The sequence below is a fragment of the Conger conger genome, chromosome 15 (assembly GCF_963514075.1).
Source record: "Conger conger chromosome 15, fConCon1.1, whole genome shotgun sequence".
NCBI lineage: Eukaryota > Metazoa > Chordata > Actinopteri > Anguilliformes > Congridae > Conger > Conger conger.
Window position 1 is genome coordinate 1,924,887 of NC_083774.1, and position 6,951 is coordinate 1,931,837.

Genomic DNA, 6,951 nt, shown 5'->3' on the forward strand with positions numbered 1-6,951 from the left:
GGCCCACACAGCCCCTCTGGAGCCTGAGACTACAGCAGGCCCCCACACAGCCCCTCTGGAGCCTGAGGCTACAGGAGGCCCCCACACAGCCCCTCTGGAGCCTGAGGCTGAGGCAGGCCAGGACCCAGGACCCCGGGGCTGGAGAGGAACAGGAGGTCAAGACCCCGGACCAGGAGACAGCAGGGTGAGACTGCTGGACCCAGGGGCTGGAGACAGCAGGATGAGGCTACAGGACCCAGGACCAGGAGACAGCAGGGTGAGACTACAGGACCCAGGACCAGGAGACAGCAGGGTGAGACTACAGGACCCAGGACCAGGAGACAGCAGGGTGTGGCTACAGGACCCAGGACCAGGAGACAGCAGGGTGTGGCTACAGGACCCAGGACCAGGAGACAGCAGGGTGAGGCTACAGGACCCAGGACCAGGAGACAGCAGGGTGTGGCTACAGGACCCAGGACCAGGAGACAGCAGGGTGAGACTACAGGACCCAGGACCAGGAGACAGCAGGGTGAGGGTACAGGACCCAGGACCAGGAGACAGCAGGGTGAGACTACAGGACCCAGGACCAGGAGACAGCAGGGTGAGACTACAGGACCCAGGACCAGGAGACAGCAGGGTGAGGCTACAGGACCCAGGACCAGGAGACAGCAGGGTGAGGCTACAGGACCCAGGACCAGGAGACAGCAGGGTGAGGCTACAGGACCCAGGACCAGGAGACAGCAGGGTGAGACTACAGGACCCAGGACCAGGAGACAGCAGGGTGAGACTACAGGACCCAGGGGCTTGAGACAACCAGGTGACAGCAGGGAGCTGCAGACCATGGCACGGGTGCGGAACGAGCAGGGAAACAATCGAGCCTCATCACATTAGCCCACAGGGAGGTAATTAAGTTCTGTTCGGTGTGAGACTGCAATTAGCGACCTTGCAATGAAACAATTCTTTTTTCTCCTCTCAAGTATATTGAGTTAAAATGCATATGAGCTTAGGGTTTTTCAATTAACATTTCTGCTTAGGTGGCAAATGAACTGTTGTAGCTGATGGAGAATGGGGGGGGGGGGGGGGGGGGTATGGGGGGGCGGGATTAGCTGTGTGGTGAAGACAGAGCTGGCCTCAGTCCCTGAAAACTGTGCTGCAGAAAATCCAGCAGAATTGTACAGCAAATGGGTCAAATCCTTCAGAACAGTAATCAGTTTATGCAGGTAATACAGTACAATATGTATACCTCTGTGTAAATATATATTAAAAAATATTTTTTTCAATGCCACAATTTTGAATACCCAATTCAATTTAGGGCTGTGGAGTCACTGCAGTGTCCTCCATTAATGTGTTTATGTTGAAATTCTGCTGGAATACCTCGACTTCTTGCCCGCCATTTTGAATTCATTTGGCCAATATACACATTTGTCGGTATCGTAGCTGGTTTGAAAACGTCGGCTGGCCGGACATCCGTGTCTCATATCAGGCGATGGCAGGGCTGTCAGTGCCCACAGTGTGCCCCACACTAGCTGAGAACTCAAACTCTCACTGTGTGTTTGGGCTGGCCAATCTCGGTGCGATCAGCAGCTGATGTCACATGTTTCAGAGGAGTGTGTTGTGTCCCACGCGGTCGTTATTTGACAGAGCAGGTTGTGATGTCATCGGTCAAGACCCGGTCAATGGCTGATGTGCTGAGAGTCTATTCTCCCCTCGAATACCAGAGTCAGAGCCAGTTAATTCGCCTTTCAGACGTGTTTTGAGTTGATTGATCCAATCCAGTGCCTTTTTAATGGATACAATTTACGCTGCCACTTTGATCGGACATTTATAAAAGAACAATGACACTCTCATTCATGAAACATGTTTTAAATGGTGCTAATTAAATGAAATATCAAATTAGTTTGATTAAAATAAAACACATAGTCCACAGTTGATGGTGGCATCAGTGAACAGGGCTGCCTGCTGGCCATGGGGTTTAAGCAGAATGCATAAAATGGCTTCCTTATTCTTATTCGGGAATCATCTCTCCTGTAAAACACGCCTGAACACCAGGTTTGTGTCTCTTGTTTCTGTTAATCTCTCCAGCCCAGTTCTTCTTCCACCGTGCTCGCAATGTAATTACTCACAACAATCACAAATCCATATTTTCAGCACCGTGTCATAAATATGGTGTTTCATCATATTTTAACAGAAGTACGGCCATTATGTGTGCAAAAACAGAGATGGGGGGAAAAAGGGTACTTTTGGATAATTATGTGTAATTCGCAACAATTTCTCTGAACCTGAATAACAACTTTGCTGGAATAGTATAAACCCACATTATCCAATTTGCTCTTAAGCGGGGGTGTGGGTTGGAGCGGGCCACCAGGACAGACCTGTGTGCCTAAAGCAGAAAAATGGTCTGGTGCATCGGAGATGTTTTTTTTTTTTTTTTCTTCTTCTGAAAATAGGATTGAAAATGGACCGAATGTTTTATCCTGAATGTTGTTGCTTTTGAATAGCGGAGAAAATGCTTTTATGGTGAACAATTTCAGTAATTAGGGAACATCCTATATTCCTCCTCTGTCTCCCATTATGAGTGTAGCATTTTAGGATCATTGCAGTAAAGCTGATTTTGGATCATTTTCAAAAACCCAATGAAAACAGGCAAGGCTACTCATTTTACAAATACGCCAAATTGTATATTAAATTTGCTACTTTTAAAGTTGTGATGAACTTTTTTTGGAGAGCTTTCAATTTCCTGGGTGATTCAGCAGGGTTATATCTCTTCCTCTTTTGGTCTGTAGTAACAGGAAGGTAGGATCTCCCAGAAACGACGTGTTGAGGAGTGAGACATCAATGCCCCCACATGCCACCCACTCAGAGGTTCATCTCCCCACTGACTTTGTCCACTCCACAAAATGACATCACATTATTAACTATAACGAGAGAAAAAAAATCTGAGCTCAAAATGAATCAATTACGTTTGAATGCACAGGAATTTCTGCCTGTGGATCTAAGTGTATCAATTTCCTTCATCTCCTGATGACTCCATAATGACATACTCCCTCTCTTTCTCTCTCCTTCTCTCACTTTTACTCTCTTTCTCCTCTCACTTTCTCTCTCCCCCCTCTCTCTTTCTGTCCGTCTGCAGAATTATTTTCTCCTTTTTTGGGTATCCTGATGTACGTAACAAGTCTCCTGATGTACATAACGAGTCTCCTGGTGTACATAACGAGTCTCCTGGTGTACATAACAAGTCTCCTGATGTACGTAACAAGTCTCCTAATGTACATAACGAGTCTCCTGGTGTACATAACAAGTCTCCTGATGTACATAACAAGTCTCCTGATGTACATAACGAGTCTCCTGATGTACATAACAAGTCTCCTGGTGTACATAACAAGTCTCCTGGTGTACATAACAAGTCTCCTGGTGTACATAACGAGTCTCCTGGTGTACATAACGAGTCTCCTGGTGTACATAACAAGTCTCCTGGTGTACATAACAAGTCTCCTGGTGTACATAACGAGTCTCCTGGTGTACATAACGAGTCTCCTGGTGTACATAACAAGTCTCCTGATGTACGTGACAAGTCTCCTGATGTACATAACAAGTCTCCTGATGTACATAACAAGTCTCCTGATGTACATGACGAGTCTCCTGATGTACATAACAAGTCTCCTGATGTACATAACAAGTCTCCTGATGTACATAACAAGTCTCCTGATGTACATAACAAGTCTCCTGATGTACATGACGAGTCCCTGGGATATAAATTTGTTCACCACTTTTATTCTGGTTGTAATGCCTCTGCAGTGCTTTCTGGAAATGAGCATCAACTCGACTACTTTACTGTCACAATACGGCCTTCTCAAAGGCTGTTAGGAGTTGCTTAACACTGATGTATGTGGGTGGACATATTTTCAGAATAAGATGTGGGAGCTCGTTAGGGAAGGTGTCAGCTGTAGAGACGCACGGCTGTCTTCCGTTTGAAGGCTGTGCGTGACGAGATGGTCGTGGGGCTTCTGTCCCAGTGGTTTATGCATCAGTCCACCTCGTGGAAACACCTGAGAGAGGAAAAAAAAAGCTTGGCCGTGGTGGGAAAGTTGCCATATCGATAAAGAGCATGTGCCCTCTTCAGACTATTCACATAACAGCAGTCGACGGAAACACGCTATTGATTCACATTTTCTTTTGCTGGAAGTTCACTTGCTGAGATAGATGAGTGCTTGTGTTCTCTGTTATGTTATGCTATGCTATGCTACCAGTGTTTTCATGTTCATTGGACATATCCGGGCCAATCACAAATGAGTAATTAGCTTTTCGACCTTGTCGTTTAAATGTGTAAACACATTTTCTTTTTTGCACAGTGTAACTGTTAACTGAGTTTTGCCTATCCCTAATATGAAGGGACTTTCTCCGACTTTCGCCTGACTTGTGCACTTCCATGTAAAACAAAAACAGCCTCCTCTGCTTTGGAAGAAAAAACGTTCTTGTCTGGGCTCTCCCAAGTCAATAATGGAGGTTGTAGCAATGGGCGTTCATGGAAAAATAAGATTTGACATTATGAATTGTGAGAAAGGTGGCACAGATGGTGCAGTGGGCAGCACTGCCGCCTCACAGCAAGGAGGTCCTGGGTTCGAATCCCCGTCGGCCGGGGCCTCTCTGTGCGGAGTTTGCATGTTCTCCCCGTGTCTGCGTGGGTTTCCTCCGGGTACTCCGGTTTCCTCCCACAGTCCAAAGACATGCAGGTTAGGCTGATTGCCCGTGGGTATCAGTGTATGAGTAAATGGTGTGTGTGCACCCTGTGATGGACTGGCGACCTGTCCAGGGTGTATTCCTGCCTTTCACCCAATGTATGCTGAGATGGGCTCCAGCCCCCCTGCAACCCTGTTCAGGATAAGCGGGTTAAGATAATGGATGGATGGATGGAATTGTGAGAATAAGGAGTTAAAACATAAAAACATTGCGAATAGCCCCATAGGAATACTTCCAGACGGCAGGGTGACACACGGCACCAAGGCGGACCTGCCACCCGGGCGGCCATCTTGTTTTACAGATGTAACTCGCAGTTTGGATGAGAATGAAGGGAGCACATATTACATTAACATATTAATACAATGACAAAATAGCCAGCCGGTCTGCGTGTGCACGGACACAAGGTTATAATGAGATTGGGGAACTCATCTTGCGGAGAGGGGAGAGGGGAGAGAGGAGGGGGGAGGGGGGAGGGGGGGTCGGCCGGAGTCCTTATTATAGTGCGTGTTTGCTGACACACTACATGTGAATAATGTTCTGAATTAAGGCAGCACTGCTGGCTACATGCTATGGCTTCTCTAGTGCCGCTTTAGAGAATGCACAGTGTTTGGCTGTCTGTAGCAATACTGCAAACAGAGTGTGATGATGTGGGGGGGGGGGGGGGGGGGGGGAGACTGGTTACAAGGACACCTCAGACTATACTGTACCTCCTGTCCCAACTCGGACACAATGCAGAACCCGGGAATGTCGGAAAATCTGCAATTGGCAACCGAGTCGCTCCACGGAAAATGCCTCTATTTTGTTTTCTTTGTTTGCAGCTTTAAATATATATTTTTATTTTTTTCCTAAGGACCCTTGAGTTGGATTGTGTGCCAGAGTTGGTTTATTCCCTCATTGTGAGCGGTCATTTTGTCTGCCACAGTGCTCCTGATTGTTGTAAACGGGTCCGCACTGTCACTCCGGTGCTGAAGGGACATTTTGTGCTCTTGAAAGATTTTATTATTATTTTATTTTTATTTTATTTTATTTATTTATTTATTTATTTTTTTGCATCCGAGCTGCCCCCATTGACTGTTTTTGTCATTAGCATTCTGCACCCGCTATCTGCAGAATACTTATGAGCGCCACTGAAAATGTTTGTAATGTTATTTATTTATGTTGCCCTCTCAATTATTCATTTGTTTATTTATTCATGGCAGAAATAACTGCAATTGGAAAATTCATTTTCGCTGAAGGGCACATCCCCCCCCCCACCCCATGTGGGTAAGGGAGGCCACATCAGCCCTGTTGTTCCTGCTTCATGTGGCTTTTCCTCAAACTTGCATTTTAATCTGAGAGGACAGGGAGGGAGAGGGAGAGTGAGAGATTGGTGGTGATGACGGTGTGTTTATCACACTTTCTTATTTCTTGGTTTTCATCAGTACTTGGCACAATTCCACTAGAATTGTGAGACAGTTTCTTCATTTGTTCTGATCTTGTTCGGGCTCCTTAATTGTTTCACAAGATCGCGTTTTTAATGAAATAAGATTGATTCATTTGCTTTAAATGAAAACAAAAGCCCAATGTCATTTAATACAGAAAGTGCCCTTCTTATTTTGAGGTAGGATGTGGGGCATTTTCAAACAACACAGGTTTTTCTTCATTGGCTGTGGAATATACACGTTGGATAACTTCCCTCGTAGCATTCTTAAACGGTGCTGTATTTTTATGCCATCGGTGGTAGAGTACTCTCATAAACATGGCTGCCCATAATCTCTGACCTTCAGTGCTCAGCGTACAGTGTTCAGTGTTTGTGTTCAGTGCTCAGTGTTTGTGTTCACTGCTCAGTGCTCAGTGTTTGTGTTCACTGCTCAGTGTTCAGTGTTTGTGCTCAGTGTCTGTGTTGAACAGAAAGCTGCAGCAGGGCAGTGGTGACCGCTACGTAATCTCCGACCTTCAGTGCTCAGTGTTCAGTGTTTGTGCTCAGTGTACAGTGCTCAGTGTTTGTTCAGTGCTCAGTGTCTGTGTTGAACAGAAAGCTGCAGCAGGGCGGTGGTGACCGCCCGTAATCTCCGACCTTCAGTGCTCAGTGTTTGTTCAGTGTTTGTGCTCAGTGCTCAGTGTTTGTGCTCAGTGCTCAGTGCTCAGTGTTTGTGCTCAGTGCTCAGTGTCTGTGTTGAACAGAAAGCTGCAGCAGGGCGGTGGTGACCGTAATCTCTGACCTTCAGTGCTCAGTGTTTGTTCAGTGTTTGCGCT

At 46.4% G+C, this 6,951-nt stretch overlaps 1 long non-coding RNA gene across 1 annotated transcript in view; it reads left to right on the plus strand.

Moving 5' to 3' along the window:
• The first annotated feature begins 626 nt into the window (after window positions 1–626).
• The window catches only part of LOC133111020 (uncharacterized), a 26,762-nt gene continuing 20,437 nt past the window's right edge, over window positions 627–6,951 (plus strand). Inside the window, exon 1 of the long non-coding RNA XR_009704959.1 lies at window positions 627–881. This is a non-coding gene — a long non-coding RNA (uncharacterized LOC133111020). The remainder of the gene's footprint in view (window positions 882–6,951) is intronic.